This window comes from Bidens hawaiensis, unplaced genomic scaffold (genome assembly GCF_021521415.1).
Source record: "Bidens hawaiensis isolate Kalapana, Puna unplaced genomic scaffold, B.hawaiensis_p1.1 tig00001236_1, whole genome shotgun sequence".
NCBI lineage: Eukaryota > Viridiplantae > Streptophyta > Magnoliopsida > Asterales > Asteraceae > Bidens > Bidens hawaiensis.
In genome coordinates this window covers 960,452-980,776 of record NW_027491070.1, presented here as the reverse complement: position 1 = coordinate 980,776, position 20,325 = coordinate 960,452, and positions in this window count along the sequence as shown.

Sequence of the window (20,325 nt, the reverse complement as noted above, 5' to 3'; positions counted from 1 at the left end):
ATGACCTCAGAAATCTAAACCTTTTTCTTTTGTTTTTAAAATTTTGTTTTATGAATTTCCAGATACATCTAATCGCTGATGACTAAGATCTGTAGCGTTTTCTCTCTCTTTTAGAATTTTGTTTACGAATTTCTAGAGACATTCAATCGCCGAAAACCTCTAAATTCCTTTCTCTTTTTTAATCGTTGATGACCTCTGAAATCTAAACTTTTTATCTTTATCTCTTAGAATCTTGTTTTATGAATTTCCAAACACATTTAATCACCGATGACCTCTAAATTCCTTTCTCTGTTCGGAACTTTATTTGTTCCTTTGTCGATCAATCTCCAATAATCATCTATGGATTATCGAAAACACTTAAATTATCATTTTTTTCCTTGAAGATGACCTTTTAAAAATGAATTTTCTGTTATGAATTATTGATGAATGATGGATGACACAATTGTCAAACACCTTTATTCACACGAACACTCCAAGTGAAATACAATAGTTTAGATTGTCGGTAGTTTACTTTTTGCACAGTAGTTTTTGCCTTATAAATAGAATGTATTTGTACGAAGGTTGATATCCAGAAGTAACAAAAATATCATATTGTTTACTCAGCATATTTCTTAGTTCAATTATTACTTCGAAAATATTGTTATAATTAGGGCTAATATCATAACACGTTATCAGCACGAGCCACTTATATCCTAACCAAGAAAGGTAATAGACACAAAGGTATCTACATAAGCATCATAAACACTTCTTTAATTATGTACATTAAATGTATATCTATGCATATACATATACTAACTAATATACTGAGTAATAGCAATAATGTGTATAAACATTGTTATTAAAATTTGATAACTATTCTAACTTTTATTTCTATATGCACACTAATATCTCATTTAGAAGTTAGATTTATTTACACTAACAATTCTATTCTTATTATTGTGCATACTAATTATATATATTTTATAAAATAAACTGTATTTAATATCTTATTTATTATCTTACTTTAAAATAATTAATATTATATATTATATATATACACACAAACGGTAATGTTACCGTTATAAACGGTAATATAACCGTTGTAAAAGGTTATAAATTTTCACTATAAATAACCAATCATTAACCCCATTTCATTTACAACAAACATTCTTCTTATTAAATTTATCCAAGATAAAGTTCTCAAAATGATTCACCCGGTTTTACTGTTGGTCACTATAATGCTTATACTACTTCTCATTCTAATTTTTAATCTCCCATCTGAAGATTTCGGCATTTTCTTTTTCTTTTATATGTTTATAGCTCTACCAATGTATTGTATTTCATTGTTGATTGATATATATGGATTCTAATATTTATCTTATTATGTTTAGCAACAAAATGTCAAATATAGCAAAACTCGAATTCCCTGCACTCAACATTTCTGGAGAAAATTATATGTCTTGGACAACAAATGTCAAAAGACATTTAAAATCTATGGATGTGTTAGACGCAATCCAAGAATACAATGATTGCTCTGACCAGGATAAAGCAAGAGCTGATGTTTTCATCCATAAACATATTGATGAATTACTACAGCATGAGTATTTTAATTATGATAACCCATATATGATATGGGAAGATTTGAAAAGCAGATTCGGTCATCTAAAGGAAGTTTTACTTCCTACTTCTAGAGATGAATGTAACAGTCTTAGGTTCCAAGATTTTAAGAGGGTAAATGATTACACCTCTGCTATATACCGAATTTGTTCAAAGCTAGAATTTTGTGGGTATCCCGTAACAGAGGAAGAAAAGTTAGAGAAAATTTTCTCCACGTTTCATGCATCAAATATAAACTTGCAAACACATTATCGTTTGCAGAATTTTAAGAGATACTCTGATCTAAATGCATTACTCCTTGTAGCAGAGAAAAATAATGAATTATTGATGAAAAATCATCAATCTCGTCCCACGGGTTCATTAGCAATACCAGAAGCACATGTTGCTCACAAAAGTTCTCATAAAAATTCTGATCATAAATGGGAACAAAGTCGAGGACGAGGCCGTGGACGTGGACGTGGTCATTTTGACAAAAGACATTTTAATGATCGTAAGCATCCATTCAAATGGAACAATAACTCTTACGGTCGTGGCCGTGGCTGTGGTCGTGGTCGTAACCAGAGAGCCAATAATTATCATGTCCCACACAATACCAATTCCAACCACCAAAATAAATGGAATGAAGCTGGTAGGTCCGAAAACAATGGCACTTCATGTTTTAGATGTGGAAGTACAAACCACTGGGCAAAGGCTTGTCGCACAGCTCCACATCTGTGTGAACTGTACCAAGCCTCTCTAAAAGGAAAAGAGAAAGAAGTGAACCATGTTGATAACTTTAATAATATCAATGCTGAACTGAGTGTTGAAGACTTTGGGGTAGAACTTTGAAACAAAGTTGCTTGACTACTATAATTAGATGCAGTTATTAAGTGTGTTCTCATTATCTTTAATTATGTAGTTCCTCTTTCATGTACTACTTGTGTTTCAATTAAATAAAGTTCTTATTAAAATATCATATGTCTTCGTTATACACTTATTTTTTTTCTTAATATTTTTCAAGATTTAAAATGAAAATCACCGGAGCACAAGATCAAACAAATGAAGAAGATATATGTATAGCGGATAGTGGAGCCACGCATACTATACTTAGATCTAAAAAAATATTTTTATAAACTGAAACCAACAAAATGGATCATCAATACAATATCAGGTTCTACAAACTTGATAGAAGGAGTGGGAAAAGCTAATTTAGCATTACCAAATGGTACAAAGCTCAAAATAGAAAATGCTTTATTTTCCCCAAAATCAACAAGAAATTTGTTGAGTTTCAGAAACATATATCATAATGGATATGATACTCAGTCAAGGACTGTTAGTAATGAAAAATATTTGCATATCATAAGCAAAGATCAAATATTGGAAAAATTGCCAATGCTCCATTCTGGTTTGCATTATACATATATAAATGTGCCTCAAGCACATATGGCAGTCAAAGAAAATTGTTGCGATTCTGGTATCATAAACTTATGGCATGACAGATTAGGCCATCCAGGATCCACAATGATGAAAAGGATCATTGAAAATACACATTGGCATCCACTGAAAGGTCAAAAGATCCACAAAATAGATAAAATGCCTCAATGTACATCTTGTTCTCTTGGAAAATTAATTACAAGGCCTTCGCCATTAAAAGTCGATAAAGAAACACCAATGTTTCTTGAAAGAATTCAAGGTGACATATGTGGACCAATTCATCCACCATGTGGACCATTTAGATACTTCATGGTCTTAATAGACGCATCCAGCAGATGGTCTAATATCTCTTTATTATCGACTCGTAATGTTGTTTTTGCAAAATTTCTTGCTCAAATTATCAAATTACGTGCACATTTTCTGGATTATACCATTAAAAGAGTAAGGCTTGATAATGCGGGAGAATTTACATCACATGCTTTTGATGATTATTGCATGTCTTTGGAGATTGTTGTAGAACACCCTGTTGCTCATATACACACACAAAATGGCTTAGCCGAGTCATTGATCAAACGCCTACAGCTAATAGCTAGACCATTAATAATGAGGACAAAACTCCCTGTTTCTATTTGGGGTCATGCAATTATGCATGCTGGATCATTAATCCGCGTAAGACCAAGAGCAAATCATAAATACTCTCCCACACAACTTGTTTCTGGAAATGAGCCAAATATCTCTCATCTTAGAATTTTTGGTTGTGCTGTGTATGTTCCTATTGCACCACCACAACGCACAAAAATGGGTCCCCAAAGAAGGTTGGGAATATATGTTGGATATGAAACATCTTCCATCATAAGATACCTTGAACCTTTAACAGGTGATGTATTTACAGCACGTTTTGCTGATTGTCATTTTAACGAGACAATGTTCCCGATATTAGGGGGAGAAATGAAAAAGCAAGAAAGAGATATATCATGGTGTGTGTCATCATTGTTACACCTAGACCCAAGATCAAAACAAAGTGAGACAGAGGTTCAAAAAATAATACATCTACAAGAAATTGCAAATCAGTTACCTGATGCATTTACTGACAGGGTCACTAAATCTCATATACCAGCTGCTAATGCTCCAGCTCGATTTGAGATTCCAAGCAAGCAAAACCATAATAATGCACCTCATGAATCTCAAAAACGTTTAAAACGTGGAAGGCCAATCGGTTCAAAGGATAAAAATCCTCGAAAAAGAAAGGGTTCTGAGAAGGATACTGACCCTAAGGAAGGAATGATTGACAAAACCTTCCCTCAGGAAAGAATAAATGATATAACATTTCCTCAGGAAAAAATAAATGATTCCAATAAAGAATTGTCAATAAACTATGGTAAATCACATATAATGTGGGATCGAGATGAAATGGAAAATATTGATGATATATTTTCTTATTCTGTGGCAAGCGATATCATGTAAGAAAATGATGACCCTGAACCAAAATCTGTAGTTGATTATAAAAATCGACAAGATTGGAACAAATGGAAAGATGCTATGCAAGCTGAATTAAACTCACTAAACAATCGAAAGGTTTTTGGACCTATTGTCATTACACCAAAGTCAATGAAACCTGTAGGATATAAATGGGTTTTTGTGAGAAAACGAAATGAGAAAAATGAAGTTACAAGATATAAAGCAAGACTTGTAGCTCAAGGTTTTTCTCAGAGGCCAGAAATTGACTATGAAGAAACATATTCTCCTGTTATGGATGCTATTACATTTAGATATTTAATCAGCTTAGCAGTCTCTAAAAAGTTAGAGATGCGTCTTATGGATGTTGTCACAGCTTACTTGTATGGATCACTAGATAGTGACATCTATATGAAAATTCCCGAAGGATTTAAACTCCCCGATGCAATAAGCTCAAAGCCTAAGGAAATGTATTCCATCAAATTACAAAGATCCTTGTATGGACTGAAACAATCTGGAAGGATGTGGTACAATCGTTTGAGTGATTATTTGATAAGCAAAGGATACACAAATAATCTTATTTGTCCATGTGTCTTCATCAAGAAGACAACATCAGGATATGTGATCATAGCTGTGTATGTTGACGATCTAAATTTAATTAGGACACAAAAAGAAATTAATGAAGCAATTGCTCTTTTAAAGAAAGAATTCGAAATGAAAGATCTTGGAAAAACCAAATATTGTCTTGGTTTACAAATTGAGCATATGCATAATGGGATACTTGTGCATCAGTCAACTTATACTGAGAAACTCTTAAAACGTTTCAATATGGACAAAGCAAATCCTTTAAGCACACCGATGGTTGTTAGATCACTCAATGTTGACAATGATCCATTTCGTCCTTGCGAAGATAATGAAGAGATTCTTGGTCCCGAAGTACCATACCTCAGTGCAATTGGAGCACTTATGTATCTTACTAACTGTACAAGACCTGACATTTCTTTTGCAGTTAATTTATTGGCAAGATTCAGTTCATCCCCTACTAAAAGACATTGGAATGTCATTAAACATATTTTTCGGTATTTAAAAGGAACCGTTGATTTAGGTTTATTTTATCCTAACGATTCAAAAGAAGGGTTAGTTGGTTATGCAGATGCAGGTTATTTATCTGATCCCCATAAAGCAAAATCTCAAACTGGATACGTATTTAAGAATGGAGGAACTGCGATTTCATGGCGTTCTCAGAAACAAACACTCATTGCAACATCTTCAAATCATGCTGAAGTCATTGCATTGCATGAAGCTTCAAGAGAATGTGTATGGTTAAGATCTATGTCACGACACATTTTGATTTCTTGTGGACTAGAGAAAGATCGAATTCCAACTTCTATCTATGAAGATAATGCAGCTTGTGTCTCGCAAATGAAGGAAGGATATATCAAAAGTGACAGAACAAAGCATATACCACCAAGATACTTTGAGTATACTCGAGACCTTATTAAAGACAATCAGGTTGAAATGAGATATGTCCAGTCCAGCAACAACTCAGCTGATCTTTTCACAAAAGCACTTCCCACAGCAACATTCAGGAAACATGTTCATGATATTGGCATGCGCCATGTACGAACAATGTAACGACCTGCAATTTGAGGGGGAGCTATATACTGCACTCTTTTTCCCTTAGCTAAAGTTTTTTCCCATTGGGTTTTCCTTTAGCAAGGTTTTTAATGAGGCAATACTTCAAGACCCCGACGTTTTGAAATGGTGTCATCCAAGGGGGAGTGTTATGAATTATTGATGAATGATGGATGACACAATTGTCAAACACCTTTATTCACACAAACACTCCAAGTGAAATACAATAGTTTAGATTGTCGGTAGTTTACTTTTTGCACAGTAGTTTTTGCCTTATAAATAGAATGTATTTGTACGAAGGTTGATATCCAGAAGTAACAAAAATATCATATTGTTTACTCAACATATTTCTTAGTTCAATTATTACTTCGAAAATATTGTTATAATTAGGGCTAATATCATAACATTTTCTGTTTTTTTCCTTTAATATTATTCTTTTACCTATTATTAAATACCCACTAAACATTATTTTTATTTAAATAAAATCCTATTGTAATAAATTACACAAATTCTCTAAAAAAATGTAGATTTTCTACATTAACTAGGCGATCAAATGAAGAAGATGACAAACATAAAAGCAGTTTCATATATTTGATCATATTTTCACACCATCATCATTAACAAAACTGCCTTAACAAGTCTAACACCATTTTATTATGAAACATGATATTCTAACAGACTAACACACGACTAGCTCTCATCTTCTTCTATCGTCGACGTTGCACTGCTTCGGGTACTACTGCTTCCACTGGACCAAGCTCCACTAGCACTAGGTGTTGCCAAAAACGTCGGTTTAACTTGTCCAGCCATACTGCTTCGGGTACTACTACTTCCACTGGACAATGCTCCACTAGCACTAGGTGTTGCCAAAAACGTTGGTCTAACTTGTCCAGCCATAATCACAAGATACTCCTTGTTGTTATTATTATTATTATTATTATTATTATTATTATTATTATTATTATTATTATTATTATCTGGATTTGTATCTCTGGATCCGCTCTCAATGTTACTGTGGTTGTGGACGTTGTGGTTGTCGTTATCGTCGTGTAAGTTTGGGGGCACTCTCAAGTACGAGCATGCGAGGATCAATAGAGCACAAGAAATGAGGGCTAAGACGGTAACGAGGCCACCGAAGAGGTAAGGCACCGGGAATTGCCTCGGGGATATACTTGGAGCAGTTGCCGACGAGGCTGGCGTCATTAAAAGTTATTGAAAGAGAAATGTGTGTAGTTATTAAGGAAATGAGGGTTTATATATATATATATATATATATGTATGCGGAGAACATCCACAGTAAGAAGGTGGTTGTATGTGTAGTTATTAAGGTCTTGTTGATTAGTGTTTATGGTTGGCCTTTTGCATCTTGCCTGGATTTGGGCTTGGGTTAATTTGATTTGATTTGATTTGTATTAAGAATATTAATACTATTAATGTATGAGTTAATGGTACAATACCGGAAAACACAAATTAAGCAGTTTAGAAATAACAATGTTTTGATAAGTGGATTGGTAATTGGATCGACCACTTTACTAGTTAGCTTGTTAGATTGGTTAAACTTGGCCGTATTAAATTGAAATTTTATAAATTCAATAAGGAAATTGGAAATAGATAATCTCACATTTTGTGTATTATTAGGTAATAATCTCATATTTAAAAATTATTACCAACGGTCCAACCTTTCAACTATTTTTTTGTCTCAATGGACACCCGTTAAAAAATTTAACGTCATTAAGTTTTTTTCTCACGTTTTGATCGATGTTTTAGGGCTTTTGATCGGAAGAAGGATACGAATCAACTAATGTAAAACTTATCTCGAAACGGTGATTCAAAAAGGGAAGCTCAAGGCATGTTTCGACGTTCAGTCACGTTCTCTCTTGCTATCTTTCTTATACAACAGTGTTGGTATAATACCACCAATCTCCGCAACGATACCCTATCCGATCGATTGAGCCTTTGTTACACGAATCCAAATCTATATTTGAACAATGTGAGACATTGTGCCATCTTATGAAGGTTTATACTAATACCTACTACATTATTAAATTAGGTGCTTAACACCAAGCAGCTCTTATTTTATAAACTTACAAGGTGAGACATTCGAGTTTTTGTATAACTCACATTTTTATGAGACAACCAGTTTTCCAACACTGTCATTGAGATCTTTTTAAAACCTGTATAACTCATGACATAGTTCATTCCAAATATTTTCAAAACGTTTTCATTATTACATTACAGTGATTAAGTTTTGTAGACTTACGAGATTATTACTACTGGTATGTGGGGTTTTGTGCACAATACTTACGTATATTGTTACTCATTGGACAAAGAGTTAACCAATAAGTAATATGACCACAGTCACATATATAGTCGAGTGATAAATTACTTTTGGAAATTTGTAAGAAGACAAACGTAAAAACATCTAAATCATATGCTGTAAAAATGTGTCATTTATAAATGAATATAATCACCAGTAATTCATGCTGATAAAATATTTTTAAACATGTTTCTGATGAGTGAAAGAAACAGAAACAATGCCACTAGGCACCTCAACTTAAATAAGTGGTTTGTCACCAAATACGTTATTTTTGTAAATCAGGGTTTATCCCAATAAAACTTATGTTTGTATAAATTTGAGTTTTATTCCTAGTGTATGAAATAAAAATCACAGTGTGTTAAACTCTGATATTTTTTCCTAACCACGATCCTGGTTATTTTGTCGCTGCCAAATATTTTAATAAACTTTGTACTATTGCTCGCATTCGCAGCCCTTGCCTGGGGTAAGGGGTCGGTGGCTGTGACATAATCTGTAGTTTTTCAAATTTCAGATGAGATGAACCGTCTCATTATTAGACATTCTGTATCAAACAAAAAAGGGATACTAAGTTAACTCTTGAGACGGAATGTCTCATCCGCCTACAATTTTGTGACAACGTGATGAGACAGACAGTCTAATTTTGTAACGTTCCTTCTCACCGATCGTTTCATTAAAAGGTGTCAAAACACGATCCTAACGTGTTCGACGTCCATTGCTTACTCATTCTTGCGTCTTTACCTATAAATAGAGGACTTTGTATGTCTATAACACGCACCAATCATCTAAATATCATTTGTAACTCAAAAATCAAAGATATTTAAGAAGTTTTATCACCAAGTTGTTATAAGTTATAGCAAAGCTCTGATCAAGTATCCAGAAGTTTTAGGAGCACTCACCAATCATCTCTAGGTTCTGATATAGCTCAGAAGTAAGGTAGGGATGTTCTACCTCTCATTTAGTTCTACCTCTACCTTTCGTTTAACTTCCTTTCTCTTATTTAAGCGAGTGTCCAATATTAATCCATCAGACCTTGGTCAAGCTGATTGACAGAAATCATATAAGTGTTTCCATGCATGTATAAGGTCGCAGAGCATTTGAGTGGGCCTCAGAAAGATGTCAAAAGTCATTTTAGCATTATGGGTCAAACAATAGGATTAGATGGACCGTCTAATCATTATAGTTTCAGTCTCATCCCAAATTTTGATACGGCTCAAAATTTCAAATTGCGACGGCATGTCACACATATAAGGACCGTCTCATTTCGATACGTGAAGAGGTAAGTCCCAGCAGAGCTCAGTTGGACCCGCAAGACTCACCTTGAACAGGGACGTCTGCGCAACGACCAACTGCTTCCGCAGGACCCACCATGCTCAGAGAAGACCTTACGCGCAGCACGCCAGCTGTACCCGCAGGGAAAGCCGCCCAATGGTGAAGTACCCCGCTTGTTCCCGCAAGTTGCGGATACAAGCCATCAGGGAAGGCTACCCGCATTGATAGCAAGGCTACACGCACAAGGCACTAACTCTTGCTACTTCAGTAGTCACCTGAAGGAATGAGCAAGGCGGGAATACTCCCGGCCAAATGAGCCAGTCCGTATGCTTCTGGAAGATCTTTTGTACTATACCTACCAAGGTATGGGCAAAACAGACGATCTGACCAGAGCAGCCCATGAACCAATCACAGGGTGACAGCTCACCGACAACAGTACGAGGAGGAGCACCCTCTAGTACTGTTTGTCACTATTAGCCGCTGCCTACTCACCAACCCTTACTATGGGACGTGCGCAGCCTACAGTTGGTGGAACAGTGCATAGCCGGCAGTAAAGGAACAGTATACAGCCGACCTTGTCACTGTCGGCCGCAGCCTATCCACCAACCAGCATGGCTTGTGCGTAGCCCACTGTTGGTAGAACAGGAATACTATTCAGCTGGCTGTACCTTCTAGGAAACCTACCTTCGGCTATAAATACTCCAACACCTTGGAATGGTAAGGACATCATCTGATATTTCATTATCTTATCTTCTCTAGCAATCTCTTAATATACACTTATATTCAGAGCAATCTAGTCTGATTCTCACGCCGGAGGGTGGTCACAAGGAGGAACCCCCCCTTCTCAGTGACGAGCTTACGGTGTCTGTTTTGCAGGTCACCTGAAGAACAACCTTCTTTGCTGGACCTCGTCCTCGTGGGAAACATTACTTAACCCCCAGATTATCCGTAATCTGCCCTGGGTCACTTAGTGTTTCTTCATTGGCGCCATCCGTGCATAAAAGCTAGAACTAATTCTTAGTTTTTTCAAAATTTCTGAAGAAATGGTTAACGTTACTCCGGTCCCAAGGCCAGTAAGTGACCAAGAAACCCCGGTGACCACAACCCCAGCAACTGGGGGGAACACCGACGGTTATACAAATTTTACGAACACTACCCCGGTTACTCAAGCCGGGACAAGTGCAGTAAACAATATTTCACTGGGGTTCACTGATGCCCAGTTGGAGAAACGGACGAGGGTCCCTCGCCAAACACTAGATCAAGTTAAGGCGTGGGCCGAAGCACGTCAGAAAGAGTTCCAAGCTGAGTTGGATGAATGCTTGCGTTCACTCCAACAGGCTGACGAATTCGGCAGTACTAGCCAACATCTCAACATGAACAGTGAGTGCGAGTACTCAGACGATGAGCGGGAAGAATCCGATACCGATGCAAACCCTCGCCATAAGGCAAAAGGGAAGCGTAAGGAAACGGACTTCCAACCGACAAGGAATTTTGGAGAAACCTTTAAACCAACGAACGCGGGGAGAAACCCGCGTGACTTCTCCAAAACCTTTAGACCAACTGCTGCAAATGCAGGAAAGTCTAAGTTTGCAAGGGACATTGCGGAAGCAATCGCCCCGAGAAGTGCCAAACAAATGTCCAACATCGGCACTTATGATGGTCTATCCGACCCAGACGACCACTTGAACAGATTCATTGCGGGGGCAACCGTCAGTAACTGGACGGAACCTACGTGGTGTTATATGTTCCAGATGACTCTGGTTGGAGCGGCCAGGGCATGGTTCGATCGTTTACCGGTCCACCACATCTATGATTGGGCGGACTTTCAAAACAAGTTCAGCCAACACTTCAGCCAACAGAGGAAATATACTGAAGAACAGTGGACGATCCTCAACTGCGTTAGAGAGGAGGATGAATCTTTACTAGACTTCATCACTCGCTTCAACTCCAAAAAGCTAAGTCTGGGCAACATAAGTGAAGATCTTGTTCGCGCCGCTTTCATCCAGGGCGCCGAATACCCAGAGCTTATCCGCACATTGACGGGTAAGGACGGCATGCCATCCACATGGGATGCCATCATGACGGCGGCCAAGCGCTTTTCCGAGACGGAGAAGCAACTGGGAAGGGATCTTCCCCAGAGTACACACCTCTACACGCAAAGGACTAGAGAAAACAATGTTCGGATCGCCCGACAGAACAAAAAGAGGAAGCTAGGTATTTGGCAGTCAAGGGTAAACTTTGACACCTCATCCAGCTCTCACCCTTTTGTTGGCGGAAGAGATAACACACACCCTTCAAGCCGAAAACACCGGTGGACGCCACTCACCAAAAGCGTCACGGAGATATTTGCCACCGAAAAACTACCATGGCCAAAAGCTCCAATGATCCGGCAGCGACCTAATGCGGATTAAAGCAAATCCTGTGACTTCCACGGGACAAAAGGTTATAGTACGGAGGAGTGTACATCCTTGAAGGATATTGTTGAAACATTCGTCAAGGATGGAAGACTTGCACACCTTGTGGCATCAATCAAGAAGGGAGGAAGGAATGATAACCGGTACAGAGGCAACGGACGAAAGCCCGTTGACATTAGCATCAACATGGTTCATGGTAAGATCAGAGGAAGAAAAAGGCGAGCGACAGAACCATGCGCGTGGAAGGAAGCTGAGGTGCGCTTCCCGCGAGTGCCAGGAGGACCCAGCAAAGAAGGCCCTATCGTCATCAAAAGCCAGCTGGGGCACTACATCACTTCTCGCACTCTTGCTGACAGCGGCGCCTCGTCGACAGTGATGTACAGGCAGTTCTTCGACAAGCTAGATGACGAAGACAAGGAACGCCTGGAAACGATCTACGCCCCGATGGAAGGGTTCGACGGCAGCACAAACACCCCCCTAGGTATCCTATCTTTCCCCGTCACTCTTACGGACGGGAATCACTCACGCACAGAAGACGTGGATTTTGTCGTAATGAGGAAGCCACACCACACATACGACATTCTCTTCGGAAGAGACGGGATGGCAAGATTCAACGCCGTGGTATCCTCAGTCCACGGCATGATGGGATGGCCAACAGCTGAGGGTGTAGCGATGATCACCGGCATTCCCCAGGTATGCATCGCATCTGTCTCGTCTAAACCCAAACCAAAGATGGCTAAACCAACCATCACCGAACCGGAAAGATGGGCCTTCAACGGCAAATACCCTGACCAGGCCGTTTCCATTGGCCCAACAGTTGTTGATCCCACACGCACCTTACTCAAACGCTTATTACAGAAAAACGCTGACATCTTCGCGTGGACACCAGCTAACATGACTGGTGTACCCCGAAGTAAGGCAGAGCATAAGCTCAAGTGCGATCCGGCTGTTACGCCAGTCGTACAAAAGCGTAGACTAATGGGGCCAGAACAAACTAACGCGTGTAGAACCCAAGTCAAGGAACTCCTTGACGCAGGCATCGTACGCGTTAGTAGATATCAAACATGGGTTGCAAATCCCGTTATGGTACCGAAGAATAACAAACAATGGCGCATGTGCATAGATTTCAAGGACTTAAACAAAGCATGCCCCAAAGATTGTTATCCGTTACCCGAAATTGATCTTAAGGTGGATTCGTTAGCACCGTTTCGCCTTAAATGCTTCCTGGATGCGTATAAGGGGTACCATCAAATCCACATGGCCGTTGATGATCAGGACAAAACCGCTTTTCGAACGCCCGATGGCACATTTTGTTACCAAATGATGCCATTTGGACTTAAGAATGCCGGGTCCACATACCAACGCCTGATGGACAACCAGTTTCATGCACAAATTGGGAGGAACTTGGAAGTCTACATGGATGACTTGGTCATCAAAAGCCCTGACGCAGAAGCGATGTTGAAAGACATCGAAGAAACTTTCAACACGCTTAGGAAGATAAACATGAAACTCAACCCGAGCAAGTGTGACTTTGGAATGGAAGAAGGGAAGTTCTTGGGGGTCATCGTCACTAAAGATGGCTTCAGAGCGAACCCTGAAAAGGTCGAAGCCATTATCAAAATGGAATCTCCTACTACCATCAAACAGGCTCAGACACTGAATGGACGACTAGTGGCACTTAATCGCTTTTTGGCAAACCACGCGGATAAGTCGTTTCCTTTCGTGTCAACGTTGAGAAACTGTTTAAAGAAAACGCACTTCCGCTGGACACCAGAAGCGGAAGTAGCTTTTCAGGAGATTCGGTCACGCTTGATCGAACTCCCAACGCTCACAGCACTAAAAGCGAGAGAGGAGTTAATCCTATACCTTTCCGCAACAGATAGAGCAACCGGGGCAGTCCTGCTAGTAGAGCGAAAAGGCATCCAGATGCCAATCTATTATGTCAGCCGTATCCTAACAGACGTAGAAACCCGGTACTCTACCCTCGAAAAATTAGTCTTAGCACTTATACACGCTTCACGCAGGTTAAGACGATATTTCCATGGTCACCCAATCACCATTCTCTCCAACTTCAAACTTGCAAACGTTCTACGCAAACCCGAGTTATCGGGACGCCTAATGTGACATCTGCCCCGATCCGACCCGACCCAGGTACCCGTTTCTCTTACCCGATCTCTTTCTTTTATGATTTAATATCTATTTATACTTATACTTTATTTTTAATAATGTTTTCCTTCCCACCTCTTTCTCTCTCTTTCTTTCCGCCGTCCCGTCCCTCTCCTTCTCTCTTTCCGCCTTCTTTTCCCTCTTGTCGCCGTCCCGCCCTTAAGCCTTGTTTCCCTCTTTTTCTTCTAACTCTTTGCTTATCCTTTGTTCCTTCCCGCCTAAGGTTGTCTGCGCAGCTCCACGCGCCAGACTCTTTACAAGGAAGCCTGCGTGAAGACCACCTGTTAATGCGATACGCGAGACGAACTGTCCCCGCAGCGCGCTAAGGATTTTAGTTCTTCCCGCGGCGCGCTATGGATACTGTTCTTCCCGCGACGCGCTAAGGAATATAGTTCTTCTCGCGACGCGCTTAGAATTGAAGTTCTTCCCGCGGCGCGCTTAGAAATATAATTCTTCCCGCGACGCGTTAAGGTTGGTTTTGTCTGCCTTCGCGCTCGCGCACTTTTGCCTTCGCGCTCGATGCCTTCTCGCGCTAAACCCTTTGAGTTTTCTTCTGTTTAATCTAGCCGTTTGCTTTTGTGTTGTCTTATCTTTTGAGCCGTTGACCTAATCTGCTTTATGTCTGAAAAGTTACTTTCGGCGCAGCATGCGCACCAACCCCATTGGTTGGCAGAAAAAGTGACTGACATTATCTTTGGAGATCTGCTTTTTCCATGCCTGACCTGTACCTTTATCTGAACCGCCCATGCCTTTTTTTTACTGTTCCCTGCCAGCTTTATCTTGCCCCCTGCAGCTGCCATATCTTTCCATATCTTTTGCTTTTGGATTCTTATGCTTTTTGATATCTTTTGCTTGATCCTGTTAAAGATCTTTTCCCCTTTTTCTAGGGATTATGTCTTCTAGGGTTTTCCTATAAATAATAATCTTATTTTTCTTAACACTACACACACAAACACTTATTATCTCTCTTCCTTTGCTCTCTGCCGATTGTCCTCCTGCCGCCTCCTCTCTTGCCTCCGTTTTCTCCTCTCCTCTGTCCTGCTCTTCCGGTAATATATATATATTATATATAATAATTTACTTATTAATTATGCTAACTTATAATCAAGACTTAGAACCAATCGTTAAAACAATAATATTTAATTATAGGTTAACTTGTGCTTGTTTAAAGTTGGTTCTTGCTTTATCTTGCACCGCATCGTTTATCAAGTGAGTAATCTCGTACCTAATACCTTTTTGCTTTTAATGTTTTGGGATGTTTATGTGTTCATACAAACTTAGAGTCTTAAACTTGTTTATGAACTTTAGTCGCGCAGTATCTCATGTGTTGAGGACGTAGACTTGGCTGTTTATTTGTATGTGTGGATCATTAACCGTCTTGTCGGTCTATTCCGCAGTTCTCATGGTACCATTAGATGAACACGGGAGAACTATCGTTTATGATTTTCTCTTTTGTTTGCACATGCACAGTTTGTCTTGTTTGTGAGCTCAATTGTGAGCACTGGCAGTCTATGAATCTTAGAGTTGGTCCCGATCAGATTACACCCTTGTTGAAAACCAGACATACACATGTTGCGCGCAGATTTATTGTTATCTATGTATTGTATTAAACTTGATTTCTCACCAACACGCAAGTGTTTGACGTTTATTTTAACACATGTTCAGGTTTGCAGTAGCTGTTGTGGAGCTTGTGGACACGTAGGAAGTTTTCTTTATTTTGGACCTAGATTAAAATGTATCAAAACAAGTTATTGTTGTTCGAATATTTTGCCTTATGATATATTGATTTATGTTGATTTATGTTATCTGTGTTTACCTTGCGCGTGCGCGAATGAACGTATTTATTAAATATTGACACCCAAATAGTGTCACGAGTAATGAAACAATATGTGGCGCCCCGATGTATAATCCGCCTTTGGTCGGGGTGTTACAGATTGGTATCAGAGCTCGTTGACTTTAGGATAGGTGGTTAGACGTAACGGCCTAGAATACCTAAGAGTCCCTTCTCGCGCATGAGAGAAATCTCATGTTTGCGCGCTTATTGTTAATTACTCGTTATTTATGAATATGCTCGCGCTTGCGCAGTATATGATTTTATGTTTTATTTCGCGATATTTCGATTTTTGTTGAATTTCGATTTTTATTGATTTTCTTACATATTCGTTTGTTGGGTTTGAAAATCCGAAAAGTCATGGTGATACATGAATAGTTGATTTTCAATTTCCATTTACGATTATGTTCTGAGGTTGGAGACTTGAAAAGTCATGGTGATGCATGAATTGTCAACCTCCAATACTCATTTTCTTGTGTATTTTATATTGAAGATTGAAAAGTCATGGTGATACATGAATCGTCAATCTCCAATACTCGTTTGCTCGTATATTTTAAATTGGGAATTCGGAAAGTCATGGTGATACATGAATTGTCGATTCTTGATTCGAATTCGTTACCTTTATTAAGTCTGCATTTAGGGTCATTTATTTTACTTTAACTTTTGACAGTAACTGACTTCGCGAAACCAAGCTTTTCGAGGTTATACTTTGCGCTAAAACCAAGATATTAACTAAAATTAAAACTTTTATAGAATGCCTCCGCTATCTCGCCGATTTCAGAGAAGAGAAGCCTCGCGCAGACGCTCGCAGCAACGTTCCCAGGAAATGGCCGCCGCAATAGCCCAAGCTTTGAGCCAAAACAATACCAACACCTCTGGTTACAACATTAAGTCCTTTAACGCGGGTAACCCTCCAAAGTTCACAGGTCTTGAAGGAGCCACCGTGATGCTCCAATGGCTCGAGAAGATTGAAAACACTTTCCTCCACACCCAATGCCCCTCAGACAGACGAACCCTATATGCTTCCAGTGTCCTGGAATCTAGAGCGCTTACATGGTGGAATGGAGTAGCTCATGCGCGTGGCGCAGAAGCTGCTTCCAGCATACTCTGGGAGGAATTTAAGGATCTCTTGACGCGAGAATTCTGCCCTCCCAACGAAGTAAAGCGCCTGGAGGAAGAATTTTGGAACCTGAAGCAATACAGTGGAGAAGCGCGCGAGTACGCGACGCGCTTCCACGAGCTAAGCTTACTGGTCCCTCACCTTGTTACCCCTTCCCGCCGAGCCATCGAGAAATTTCTTGGGGGACTCCCCATGGAAATTCAAGATTCTGTATGGGCCAGAAACCCAGTTACCCTCTCTGACGCCATCGAGTTGGCCGCTGTGCTCAGCGACAACCATGTCAGAGCAGGAACCCTGTTCCTGCGGGGAACTGAGAAGACCAAACCCACCAAAACTGTCCATGAACCCGCAGAAACCAAACCTGAACCCTCAAACCATAACCAGAAACGTAGGCGCAGACAAGCTTACGCGCTTACCAACCCGCCCATAGTCCAGCAACCCGCCTACCAACCTCTAGTATACGCGCCTAACCCTCTGTCAGCCTACCCAACACCTCCTGTAGTCCACAACTATGCCTTAACCAATCCAGCACTCCCTGCCCCGCCAACTAAGAAACCTTACACAGGAAACCATCCCTTTTGCCCAACCTGTAGATTTCACCACCCAACCTAAACCCCGTGTCGACTTTGTAACCGATGTGGCCGTACTGGTCACACTGCTGAAAACTGTAGAGTCCTTCCCGCCAATCCAATTGCGCCAACACCACCAGTCTACCCGCAGAACCCACAATCAATCTACCAAAACCCACGACCCAGATCGTGCTTTAACTGCGGTGATCCCAGTCATTTCCGGAACGCGTGCCCAAGGCTACAAGTGCAAATCACACAAGCGAATCCGGTGAACCAGATTTCGAACCAAGTGACACGCGGGCGAGCTTTTAACATAACCGCGCACCAAGCGCAAGCGAATAATGACGTAGTTAATGGTACATTTTTGCTTAACGGATTTTATGCTTCTGTACTTTTTGATACTGGCGCCGATCGAAGTTTTATCTCTCGCGCCTTTGAGCAGAAGCTTGCGCGACCGCGCGATAACTTAAAAGAAGATTTTTCAGTTGAATTGGCTAATGGTGAAATTATTTTAATTAACTCTGTGATCAAAGATTGCACACTTAACCTTAACGAAAACGATTTTCTAATCGACCTCATCCCCATGCCTCTTGGAAGCTTTGATGTCATTATTGGTATGGACTGGCTCTCGAATAATTGCGCCGAAGTTATTTGCGCCAAGAAGATGGTTCGCATACCTCGAGAAAATGGTGATCTTCATATCTACGGCGAAAAACCCTCCCGCGGTCTTAAGCTTATGTCTTGCGCCGAAGCCCGAAGGCTCATGCGGAAAAGGTGTATTGCATTCTTAGCCCATGTGGTCAAACCTGCTGAAGAAGAGAAGCTTCGCGATATCCCTGTTGTGCGTGATTTCCCTGAAGTTTTTCCTGATGATCTTCCTGGAATCCCTCCCGCTCGTGAAGTCGAGTTTCGTGTTGATCTTGTCCCTGGTGCTTCCCCCGTAGCTAAATCTCCTTATCGTCTTGCACCCGCTGAGATGCAAGAATTGGCAAGCCAACTTCAAGAGTTGACCGCTAAAGGATTCATTCGCCCTAGCTCTTCGCCCTGGGGTGCTCCGGTGTTGTTCGTTAAAAAGAAAGATGGATCGTTTCGCATGTGTATTGATTACCGCGAGTTGAACAAACTCACCATTAAGAACCGGTATCCCTTACCGCGTATTGACGACCTCTTTGATCAACTCCAAGGTGCCTCTTGTTTCTCGAAGATTGATCTCCGCTCTGGCTATCACCAGTTGCGCATCCGCGATGAAGATGTTCCGAAGACTGCTTTTCGAACTCGCTATGGCCATTTTGAATTCTTGGTCATGTCCTTCGGTTTAACCAACGCACCCGCCGTTTTCATGGATCTAATGAATCGGGTGTGTAGGCCTTTCTTGGATAAATTCGTGATTGTGTTTATCGATGATGTTCTGGTGTATTCTAAGACCAAGGCCGAGCATGAGCAACATCTCCGATTGGTATTGCAAAAGCTTAGAGCCGAGCAGCTCTTTGCCAAGCTCTCCAAGTGTGAATTTTGGTCGGATGAAGTACAGTTTCTTGGCCATGTTGTTAACAAGATGGGTATTCATGTCGACCCATCCAAGATTGAAGCAATCAAGAACTGGATCACGCCATCCACTCCTACCGAAATCCGTTCCTTCTTGGGCTTAGCTGGTTACTACCGGCGATTTATTTCGAACTTCTCAAAGATCGCTTTGCCTTTAACAGCTCTAACGCACAAAGGTAAACCATATATTTGGGGCTCGAAGCAAGAAGAAGCCTTTCTAACGCTCAAGCGATTGTTGTGTGAAGCTCCTGTTCTTGCGCTACCTGAGGGTAATGAAGATTTTGTCGTGTATTGCGATGCATCCAACCAAGGTCTCGGTTGTGTTCTTATGCAACGAGGCAAGGTTATCGCTTACGCATCAAGGCAACTCAAGGTTCATGAAAAGAATTATACAACTCACGATCTCGAACTTGGTGCAGTTGTTTTTGCCTTGAAGATCTGGAGACACTACCTTTATGGCACTAAGTGTATCCTCTACACTGACCATAAAAGCCTTCAGCATATCTTTGATCAGAAGGAACTTAACATGAGGCAACGCCGATGGAACGAACTCATCAGCGATTACGATTGTGAGATCCGGTATCATCCTGGTAAGGCTAATGTGGTAGCCGATGCGCTCAGCCGAAAACCCTGCCAGCTTAACTGTATCTTGCCGCGCACCCAGCTTCACTTCGCGCCGATTCAAAGCAACCTTGAATCGCGTATTCGTGACGCGCAGCGCGCATCCATCAGTAATGGTAACCTTCGCGCCGAGTTAGCGTGTGGCGCGGAAGCGCATTTTGTCCCTAATCTGAGTGGAATTCTCTGCTATCTCAAGCGCATCTGGATTCCCTTTGATGAGAATCTTCGCGCTGATATCCTGAGTGAAGCACACAAATCTCGGTATTCTATTCATCCTGGCGCTGATAAGATGTACAAGGATTTGCGCATTACTTATTGGTGGCCCGGTATGAAAAAGGATATTGCTGTGTTCGTAGCTAAATGTCTGACTTGTT